Below are 11,409 nucleotides of genomic sequence, written 5' to 3' on the forward strand. Positions count from 1 at the left end.
CTCAGTGATGAGACTGTTCAGATCTGCTCAGTGGACAGGCGTTCCCTACTCTCAGGGACTGGAGCTGTATTATAAAGATTATTTATATTTATTAAAATATAATATACCACCCCTTAATAATTGGTAAAAATACACAGATTGCAAAAAACACTTCATATCAAATTAATAAATACAATACAGACTCCTTTAAGTGGTGGTAGTTTAATAATGTAAGAATGTAATATTCATATTAAATTTTATATTGTACACACTTGAGTTCTTTGGATGATATCTAAACAAACTTTTCAAAACATGTTTTACCCTTTAGTATCAATATGTATTTTATTCCATTTTCAGTATAATTAGGTATTTAATAAAAAATTGAAGTGTTGTGTGATTTTCTATCTATTTTGAGCTGTATATCAGGCCTGGACAATTGAATATATGAAGGGAGGGGGCTGAGATATGAGGTAAGTGTGTGAGTCAGAGCCGACTGCTCAAGTGCCTTTCCGGGTCCACAGGTGCAGGGAAGTCACACTTCAGTGAGGACACTGCCTGCCCAAGTGTGCAAGAGCCCTTAGAAAATTTTCCCACTGGGCCTGGCTCTGAACCCAGAGCCCTCAGACACAGTCCACCAGCGCCCCCTGCTGGTCTAGAACACACATCCAAAGCCCATTTCACACCACCCAGCTCTCCTGGAAGGGCACTGGTTTGTGCAATTGGGTCATTCTGATGCCACTACCCAGGGCAGTAGAATTAATAGATCCCCTCAGTGTGGTTTTGTGTTGAGACATTTATTGTTATAGGTCACTAATTATCTCCAGGCAGCAAAAGCAGTGCAAGGTTACCAGATATCACAGGATTGTTTGAGCTTCGAGTTTACTTCTATTTTGCCCCGGGGTTCATTACTGGTAAGTGACTACCTAATAACAAGATCTTAGATTAAAGTTCTGCAAAGAACCCTGTTGATTCCTATCTGGGGACACTCTACTTGGTGAGACTTGTCAGTGGATTGATTTGGTTTCTGGGGGTGTGGTCAGGGCTCCCGTCAGCTCCCCGTTCTCACTGCACGGGGAGCCAGACACGTCCTGGCTCTTTATCTGTGTCTTTGCCATGAGAACATGAGGCTGTCAGAGAAGAAAGATTTTTTTTTTTGTATTTTTCTGAAGTTGGAAATGGGGAGGCAGTCAGACTCCCGCATGCACCCGACCGGGATCCACCCGGCATGCCTACCAGGGGGCGATACTCTGCCCATCTGGGGCATTGCTGTGTTGCGACCAGAGCCATTCTAGTGCCTGAGGCAGAGGCCATGGAGCCATCCTCAATGCCCGGGCCAACTTTGCTCCAATGGAGCCTTGGCTGCAGGAGGGAAAGGGAGAGACAGAGAGGAAGGAGAGGGGAAGGGGAGGAGAAGCAGATAAGCACTTCTCCTGTGTGCCCTGACCAGGAATCAAACCTGGGACTCCTGCATGCCAGGCTGACACTCTACCACTAAGCAAACCGGGCAGGGCTAAGAAAGATCTTTTGTTGTTGATTAATTCAGTGTGTTCTCATTTATGTTTAAACTCAACCTGGAAATGCATATACACAGGAATGGACAAAGGTACATTTACAATTGTACTACAGATAAACAATACAATATTAATATATAAGAATAGAAATCTAAGCTCTATGTTTCATATATTCACAAATGTTAAGTCACACTTGCCCACACTTCTGCACACACTCACACACACACACACACACACACACATGCACACACATATTTGATAAATATAAGGTTTTTTTTGTCTAGTTTTGTGATTTTCCTGAACATTGCCATAAAAGCACATCTCATCTCTTTTTGGAGCTTAATTCTTCATTTCTGACCTAAAACTGCTCCTCCCCTGTTGTATCCGAATCCACATTAACCCTGATAAAGTTCATTTTTTAAGAGTTTGGTGGTTTTCATGGGGGTTGGATTTATAAATATATACCTCCAAACATAGATGTTTACTTATTCTCACACCAAACAAAGAACCACAGAGGGAAAGGTATGACAGGTCATGTGGTTACAGTGGAGGAAGTGAGCAGGTGACAGGTCTGAGAGCCATGTCCTCACAGGGACGGTCCCCCAGAACCTGGAGATCAGGGGTCTCAGAGGACAGCCCCTGGGAAGCAGAGAAAGCAGCTTCCCTGAGTGGTGAGGGTGCAGGGGACGGGCATCAAGCCCAGGCCGGGAGCAGGGCCATGCAGGGAGGCGGGAGAGGGCCCCCGAGTCTCCCAGGTCACAGATGACAGACTTGAGCATTTCTTGTCACCTGCCCAGCAGCTCTGAGGGGTATTTTTTTCTGAGTACAAAGTGATTATTTTTGAATGAAAGGCCAGTAATAAAAGTAAATCTTTTACTGACCACTGAAGACAGACCAAGGCTAGAACATAAGGCCGCCTAGTGTAATAGCCCTGGTGACAGCAGAAGCTGTCTCATGACCAGTGGGTGATGGTCACAATCCATGACATGGAAAATGATGGGTCTTTGGGGAGCGGAGAGCTATTATTACTTCAATTTCCCTTGGCACAGGTGTTCTTTGTGCATGGGGTGGTATTTATCTAAGTGACAGTGATAGTCAGCCTCCTCATCAGGCTGGAGGTCAAAGGAGGTCAGTGAGGCCATGTGCACAACCAGGAGCCATAAAGAGGGCTGGACCCCTGACACTCAGGCACTTTTGTCCCAAGTCACAGGTGCATAAGAGTGCACTGGCTGGGTGCTCACTGTGTTTGCTGCTCCATGCTCAGGAGATGGTGACCTTGGACCCTGGCTCATCAAAGGCTTCACAGGGGGAGAAACAGACACTGGGGAGTCCCTGCTCCTGCAGTCCCTCAGCCGAACCCACAACCCAGATTGTTTAAAGTTCCAGTGGGGTGAAAGGACGGGTCACAGTCATGGCCTTGGGGCTCAGGAAGCCCCCTCTCAGGAGTCCCCACAGCCCTGAGCGCTGTAAGCTTTATGAGCATCTCATTCGTGGATGTACCTCACACCCTGGCCTGGAGCAGGCTTTGCATTTCCTCAGCAAGAGTGGAGCATTCCCACCCTATCAAAACCCCCAAGAAGATTTCTTGGGCTTAGCCACAAATTTCCCTCTTGTTAACTCCCTCTCTCCTGATTGAACAGCAGGCTCGGGTGCCCAGCAAAGGTTGCCCCAGCTCTGTGCTGGAAGTCCTCTGGGCTGTAGTCGCTACCCAGGACCCCACATCTTTGGGCCCCGTCCAGGGTACTCAGAGCTCTTCCGCTGCCTGTGCACAGGCACTTGGGAGGGAAGGTAGGTCACTGCTCTGACCTCTGGAAGGGCAGAGTCCTGGCTGTGGAGGACGGTCCTCCTGCTGAGATGGTCCCCGAACCATGAAAAATAAAAAAAAGAGTCATTTGCTTATTTCAAGAAAAGAGCAGCCATCCCACAAACTCTGGTTTACCACACATGACTATTAGGCAAAATGTCAGTGACATAATGAGGAATTTATTTTCTATATTGATTTTATTTTCCTTAGACTTCAGAAACATGGAATACAAAATGGATAGTATAGATTTTAAACCAGAAGTTATTTGCAAATATAGTTTATATGTAGAATTTTTTTTATGTTCATTTGTTGTGAATCAAGACTGTGAGGGTCGATGTTTATGTCCCACTTCCCCATCTGCGTGTATCACTGTGAATAACACCACTGTGCCAGATCGCACAGTAATAGTCGGCCTCGTCCTCAGGCTGGAGCCCAGAGATGAGCAGGAGCCCCGCATTGGCCTAGGTGTTTTTGGGTCCAGAGAAGCGGCTGGGGACCCCTGAGCCCTGGTGCTCATCTGAGTCTGTATTGAACCACAGAAGTTACGGGGGAGGGCTCCCTGGCCTCTGCTGGAGCCAGTTTATACCTTAGTCGCTAACACTGAAGCCACTGCTCAGGGTGCAGGTGAGTCTGGCTGATGCTCCAGGAGATGCAGAGAGGGAGGGTGCCTGAGTCAGCACAGGCTGGGACAGAGAACCTGAAAACACAGTTACCAGTGTGTGAGGGGTCTAGGGCCCAAGAAAATATTCTCAGGATGCCCAGTGTCCCCTACACCTGTCCCTACCTGTGCAGAGGGAGAGGAATATGAGGAGGAGAGGGGTCCAGGCCATGGTGCTCACAGCCCTGAGCCCACAGTGGGGCTGGGCTGCCCAGGCCTCCTTTTCTTCTCCCCCCTCTGCCAGAGGAGGGGCTGTCCATGCAAATGTGTGTCCCTCAGTGACTGCCCAGCCCCTCCCTGAGCCCTGGGGCTCAGCTCAGCTCACACCATGGACTGAGGAGGCTGGATGTTGGCCTCATCCCTTAGGACAAATATTTACCTCTTCAGAGAAGTATTCAGTTATTGGGTTGTTGGTCAGTTCACAAATATCAGCTTAACGGTGAAGCCGAGGATGGCGCACATGCTGTGAGCATGCCTGTGAATGACTGTCCATCCTGGGATGTAGAACTACCAAGGACAACAATATATGGGAGAAAACGTTTCGAACACATTGAGTCACACGAGGCTGTATTTTTTTAAGGTTTCAAATGTACTTTATTTCTTCAATCATGCCATGTTTTAATGGATACACAGTGCTTTCACTTGGTATCAATTTTGAGTTGGTTTTCAGACAAGCACATCAGCTGCGATGATTACTGTTCTCTCCATTCCTTTGGGGTGACTCTGCCAACAGGGGACAAGTTCCATTCTATCCCAATTTGAGTTACTGCACATGTCCATGTAGCAATACAGAAAGTAGCTCCACCAGCTAATATAGCATTACCATACTTGTCATGGAAATCATGTGTCCGTTTCTGGTGGCTGTGCCTTGCGACTGTTTGCTGAATGCTTCGAACTGGGAGACAACCCAGCGCGTTTTTGGCCAATGAAAACATCCTGATACTCTCGAGGCTGTATTAATAACAACCTCCATACCTTCTATCTATGAATGGCCAACACTCTGGCTGCCCTGTGAGTTCAGTTGTCTGGTCATGTAATTTTATATCATATGACAGTGTTTGTGCCCAGGCTTTCAAAGGGCAGGTGGTGTCTCGGTCGCTCTCCTGGTTCTGTGACTGTGTCAATCACTACTACAGAGTCCCAGCACTAGTGCTCAAGCCTTGTCCTACAAATAAGCCTTCAAAGAGGTCATGACAGCTCTGTGGCCAAGGAGGGACCCTGAGAACCAGTCTGGGGTCCAGAACTGCTTATTGTTTGTATCACAAATCAATGAATGTCCGGGTGCTTGGCCAGATTCCTGCTGAAACCAGTGTGACCACACACTGCTGGTACATGCTCCAGTGCCAGAGCCACACGAGAGAGTGACTGTCCCTCCTGGGGACACAGTCAGAGAGGGGTCCTGAGTCACCACAGCCTGAGACAGGGACCATGAAATGAAATGAAAATAGAACGTGTCAGGAATGAAGTATAAAGTCAGAGAGGTAGATTAAAAGACTGGTCTCTGAAATGTCCATGAACCTGGCACTGAGTGAGGAAGGAGGGGGAGAGGAGTCCAGGTCATGGTGGAGACTTCTCAAGATTCCTTGAGCTCAAGCTGGTGTTTGCTTCTGGGAGTCTTTATTTTCTCCTTAGCTTCCTTGGTAAAGGGTGTTCGATGGTGCATTATGCAAATAGCTTTACTCTCAGGAGGAGGCTGGCATGGCTGGCCCTTTAACAGAAAGCCCGTCTATCACTTCTAACTCAGGCCATGAGCATCAGCCCTGGGCCCATTTAGTTAGGGCCATCTGAGTTGGTTTCAGGCCTTGTAGATATAAGAAGAAACACAGCGTCCCCTGGTGAAGTCCTCTAGAGAATATTTAGGTCAGTGTGAACAATTTCCTCAATTTATAAACATATTAGCACACAAATAAATAAGACAATAAATAAACATTATGTATTCTTGATCCCTCCAGAGACTTCTATTTTTAAATTACATCTATTGTATTTTCATTTCTACATATTTATTGGATTTCTTTTTATGACTTCTATTTCTATTCTGAGGTTCTCTCCTTTTTCTATTCTTCCTGGGCCTGTGTCCTCACACAGCGTCTCATATCTTAGTGTCTGGTCCCTGAGACACAGTTCTCCTGGACCATACCTGAGCACGGGAGCTGAGGAGAAACAGAAAAGTCTCTGCCCTGACCCATTGATGGGCAGTCTATGCTGTGGAAGATAGTCCCCCTGCTGGGGTGGTCCCTGAGCTCTGGAGAGAATGACCTAGAACAAGCTCATTTTATTTGTTTCAAGAGAATAAAGGATGCTTTAATGTCTCTGGTTTTATCACATGAAAAGTCAGGCAACATTTCACTGTCATCTTGAATTTTTTTTATGTTTCCTGTGGATTCGAAACATTGAATGGATAATAGTAGACATTGTGAATCAGAAATACTTCCATGTAAAGTTTGTGTATATGCAACTTATTAAACTGTCATGAACAAGACTCTGGGGAGGCTGATGTTTATGTCCCACTTCCCCATCTGTGTGTGTCACTGTGAGGAGCATCACTGTGCCAGATCTGACAGTAATAGTCTGCGTCATCCTCTGCCTGCAGCCCAGAGATGAGCAAGTACGCTGTATTGGCTGACTTGTTCTAGGTTCCAGAGACTTGGTTGGAAACCCCGGGTCCCAGCTCCTTGTCTGAGTCCGAGTAGTAGTACAAAAAGTACCGGGGAGCGCTCCCTGGCTTCTGCTGGTACCAGTAGATGTTTTTACCAGCAACACTGAGGTCGTTGCTCAGGGTGCAGGGGAGTCTGGCTGTTGATCCCGGAGATGCAGAGAGGGAGGGCGGCTGAGTCAGCACAGGCTGGGACAGGGAACCTGCAAACAGACACATCAGAGTGAATAGAAGGGTCAGGGTGCAGGTGCTCTGGGTCTCTGGGTGCTGTCCCCACCTGTGCAGTGAGAGAGGAGGACGAGGAGCACAGGGGTCCAGGCCATGGTGCTCACAGCTGCTCCTTAGTCCACAGAGCTGGAGTGGGCTGCCTAGGCCTCTTATCCCCTCCCAGGTGGCTTCACAGAAGAGGGACAGCTTATGCAAATATACCCCATCCCCTGCCCCTCCCCCAGTACACTGACAGGGTCTAGGGCCCTTGAACAGGGAGGTCAGACTGTTGCACTAGTTTCACCATGACTGGGGCTGAGAGCTCACAGGGGTTCACATGGAGGGCACTCAGCCAGGCCCAGAGGAGTTATGTCTGCTAGTCTGTAAGCAGCAAAGGGCCTAGCCCTGGAGCGTCCACTCACTGGAGTGTTGCCCAGCAGGGAGCTCGTTTAGCAGAAATCCCTATTGACAGTCATGAGGCGCCCTCTGCTGGTCGCCGGGCGAACCGCCCTTTTTTCAAGCTATTTCAACATCTAGCCTTTGCCTGTTGACTCTTCTGTTTTCAACAGGTTAAGAATCATCCCTTCAGGGGACGATGCAAGTGCGTTCTGGTTTGACCTTCATTGATTCAGGCACACGTGAATCCTGACTCAGGAGAGCCTGAGGACTGCCGTGGAGCAGAGGAACACAGAGAGGGCAACAGAAGGCAACAAACGAACAATAAAACAGTGAGTCCCATTGGTGTGAAGGCCCAGTGAAGGGGATTACTCTGTGTACTGTGTGAACAAAGGCTTATTAAAGGAACACAGATCTTGGCACTATCAAAATTGAGTCAGTGGATAGAGCTTTGGCCCAGTGTATGGACAATCCCAGGTTTGATTCCCAGTCAAAGCATACATGAGAAGCCATCATCTGCTTCTTTTCCAATTGCTCTCTCCCTCTTCCAGCCATTAGATAGACTGGTTCAAGCATTGTGCCAGGCACTGAGGATAGCTCGGATGGTTTGAGAGTCAGCCTCAGGTGCTAAAAATAGCTCTGTTGATTAGAGCATCGGCACAATACTGGTTTCAGGTGTATGCGCCTCAGGGTGTGTGCAGGAATCTGTTTCACTATCTATCTCACTGCCTCTCACATAAAAAAACCCAAGGGAAACAGATCTTCACAGAAGAAGGCATAGAAGGTGAGGAATGTTCACAGTTCCAGGGCAGATAAAAGAGGAGATGGCACACATATCAGGTTTCCGCAGAGCATGTGGCCTGGGCATGGCCTGGACATCCAGATAAGATAGAAATGTCTCCTGTGAGTCAGACTTGCGACATGGAAAGGGCCAGAGCCTGGATCACTGGAGCAGGAGGATCCGAGCACAGGCGGGGTGCAGATGGCTCCAGAGGACCTACCGGGCTGAAGGATTCCTGGCATCTCCCAGATGAGTTAACCAGTAAGACAGTGGGTGTCTTACAGAGCCTTTCCTCCAAGTCTGCAGCTAGTGCAGGGAGGACAGTGTCTTTATGGATGTAGGGACAAATTATAGGAGATGGCTGAGAGGAAGAGGGCCCTGCCCCTGTCCTGGGGATGGAATGCAACAACACAGGCCACTGAAGCAGCCCTGGAAGTGCACCACCCAGAACGACTTCCAGGAGACTCTGAATGGGGAGCAGAGGTGCCCTGTAGTCTCACAGCCTCGAGGCTGCTCCAGGCATGATTGGCACAGCAGGTGCCTAAAGCCCAGCCTTTCCTGCTATAGGCAGTGTCCTTGTAGGCACCCCACACGCAGGAGACTTTCAGTCTCCCCTGTCCACCTGAGACTTCCCCAGACCTGCGCTATGCTCTGAGGCTCTTCCTACCCATCCTTCTCTCCCCCTTCCTGGGAGCAGCCGTTCTATGAAGGCTTCCCTCCCTCTCCAGCTCCTTCCTTTTGTCCGCGACCAGCATTCGCTCCTCCAAAATATGACCCTTCTTTGTCATCTACTTTTCATAGAACTTCCATGTTAGAGAACAAAACAATCCCAAAGAAAACATGTGGCTTGTTTTGTAAAGTAATATACTGAATCAATTTTTAAAGTATATCATTGACTTACTGTGTTAATGTCTATATAGTGTGTATCTATACACATATATTATGGAGAAGTTAAAAGAGTCCCAGGAAGGGTGACCTCAGGACTATGCACTGCTTTGAATTCTGTGTTTTGTGTCCTCTGAAGTTTTAAGAAGTGCATTTGCCCCAGAGAAACACCATCTGATGAAATCTGTGAAAACATCTCTGGGTGTATCCATCTGGGACGTCATATTACAGGTGTGGTTGATTTAAACTTACAGGTGATCCCTGTATGATGAATTGAGGCTCTCACATTTCTTCACAACGGGTAGCCTAGGGAACGCTTCAAAAAAGGAGGGATTTGCATTGTCTTTCTTGGTGTTTAAGTGTATCCATGACATTTACAGAAATGGGAGAAGAGGGTAAATTTAAACAGCTGCCTGTTCTTTTAGGACCCACAGAAAAATACGGACACCAAGAGTATAAGAACTATCATGTTTTTATTCATCCTTGTGTCTCATGCTTGAAAAATTCTTCAGCCCTTACTGGATATCTCAGGTGCTTAGAGTGTCGTCCCGCTATGGTCAGCAAACTCATTAGTCAACAGAGCCAAATATCAACAGTACAATGATTGAAATTTCTTTTGAGAGACAAATATTTTAAACTTAAACTATATAGGTAGGTACATTCCTGGATGACGTCAGAGTAATGGCGGGGTAGGAAGCGATACCGATAAATCTCCCCCAAAACTCAACAAGATCTTCAACCAGAAACAGAAAAACCTATACTTGGAGCTTCCAGATGCTTCGCAATACACCCAAAGGTATGATTGAGTGAAAAATTGGCTAAATATATAACCAAACCCCGAAGGAAATAGGGAGTAAGAAATGCTCCGCCTTCCTCACTAACCTAAACAGGGCGGCTTTCTCTGGTAACTGTGAATATAGAAACTGAGGCGGGCAAAGGGGGTGAATACATCCAGGCCGCAACACAAACGGCCGAACCAGGCTGTGGCACGGAGATCCAAGCCAAGGAAAATCTGATCCTGTGGCAACCCGGGCAATACAAGCTAACACTCGCGCCAAACCCAAACAAAGAAAGACAAGCGGCGCGGACATTTTACCCGGTCTCCTGGTTGGTGCGCAGTTAGTGGGCGAGAGATTTCTTCCTAAGCCCAGGAAGTGGGTGCCCGTGTTGCCCCACGGAGAGGCAGGGTCAGAGGCCTTTCTGTGGGCCGAGGGCAGAGTCTCTGGGCAGTCCCAGCGCCCTGGGAAAGCCACGCACAGGAGGGAGTGAGAACTAATTCCAACGGTGGAGATTTTCCGTACTGGAGGGTGTTTCACTCAGAGGGAAACGCGGCCGGCCTCATATCCTGGTCTGCGCGCGCAGATAGTGAATGAGAGATTCCTCCGAGTGCCTCGGCAGTGCACGCCCGTGTTATCGCACAGAGGGGCAGAGTCAGGGGCCATTGTGTGGGCCAAAGCAGAATCTCGGGCCGCCCCAGCGCCTTGCAAAAGCCGCGCACGGGGACGGAGCGAGACTCAATTCCAACGCTGCAACTTTTCCCTGCGGTTGGGGGTTTCACTCAGAGCGTGAGACTGCTGGCCGGATATCCTGGTCTGCGTGCGCAGCCAGTGAGTGAGAGTTTCCTCCAAGCGCCCCGGATGTGGGCGCCTGCTTGTGTTACCGGACAGAGTGGCAGAGCCAGAGGTCTTTGAATGGCCGGAAAGCCCGCCTGATTATGCTAGCAGCTCTGACTGACTGAGCCTTACCCAGAGCCCTGTGCTGAGTGGAAATAGAGTGGGGAGTTGCCAGCTCTTTGAGCCTCTTACTATCCAGGCAGAAACAGCAGCAACCCCATAGCTGGATTATCAGGCTACTAATTGAGGAAGGAAAGACTAGGAGAAAGGCTCCAGGAAAACGGACTCTCTCACTGTCGGAGCCTATAAATGCTAATAGCCTCGACTGCCAACGAGACTAAAGCACAATACATGACATTGCCATAGAGACTTATCAACTGCAAACCTCCACCTGAGCGTGGCAAAGGGGCAAAACCCGGGGTACAGAGTTACCGACCAGGAAGAGGGAGAGAAAAGAAAAAGCAAGAAGATAACCTCTCAAAATCAAGAATAATCTGCAGACTTTATAACCTATCCCATTTTATTATATTTGTTCGTTTGTTTCTCTTATCTTCATTCTTGATACTTTTTTTTTTTCCTCCTCCAATTTGGCCGATTAACTCTCTACCGGTCTTACTCTCTCCTCTCCTTGAACTACACTACCCATAAGTGTTACATCTCCCATTATCTTTTCTCTTCTCTTCCTTTCTCTCTATGAGGGTTGCACTCCAAAACCCTTAACTCTCTCTCTCTCTCTCTCTCCTTTCTTTTTTCTTCTTTTAGTGGTTCCCTCTTTTTTTCTCTCTCTCTCTCTTTCTTTTCTCCCTCTATATTAGTTTCTTCCTTTCTCCTTTACATCTCCTCTCATTCAAACCTCAATAACAAACAAATTATCTTATCTAGGACTCAAACTTATGTTTGTGGCATTTTGGGGGGTTTTTAC

At 47.9% G+C, this 11,409-nt stretch overlaps 1 pseudogene; it reads right to left on the reverse strand.

Moving 5' to 3' along the window:
* Positions 1-4,522: 4,522 nt before the first annotated feature.
* LOC136393858 (cytochrome c oxidase subunit 7B, mitochondrial pseudogene) lies at positions 4,523-4,890 on the reverse strand (annotated as a pseudogene).
* Between the last annotated feature and the right edge of the window lie 6,519 nt (positions 4,891-11,409).

This window comes from Saccopteryx leptura, chromosome 2, assembly GCF_036850995.1.
Source record: "Saccopteryx leptura isolate mSacLep1 chromosome 2, mSacLep1_pri_phased_curated, whole genome shotgun sequence".
NCBI lineage: Eukaryota > Metazoa > Chordata > Mammalia > Chiroptera > Emballonuridae > Saccopteryx > Saccopteryx leptura.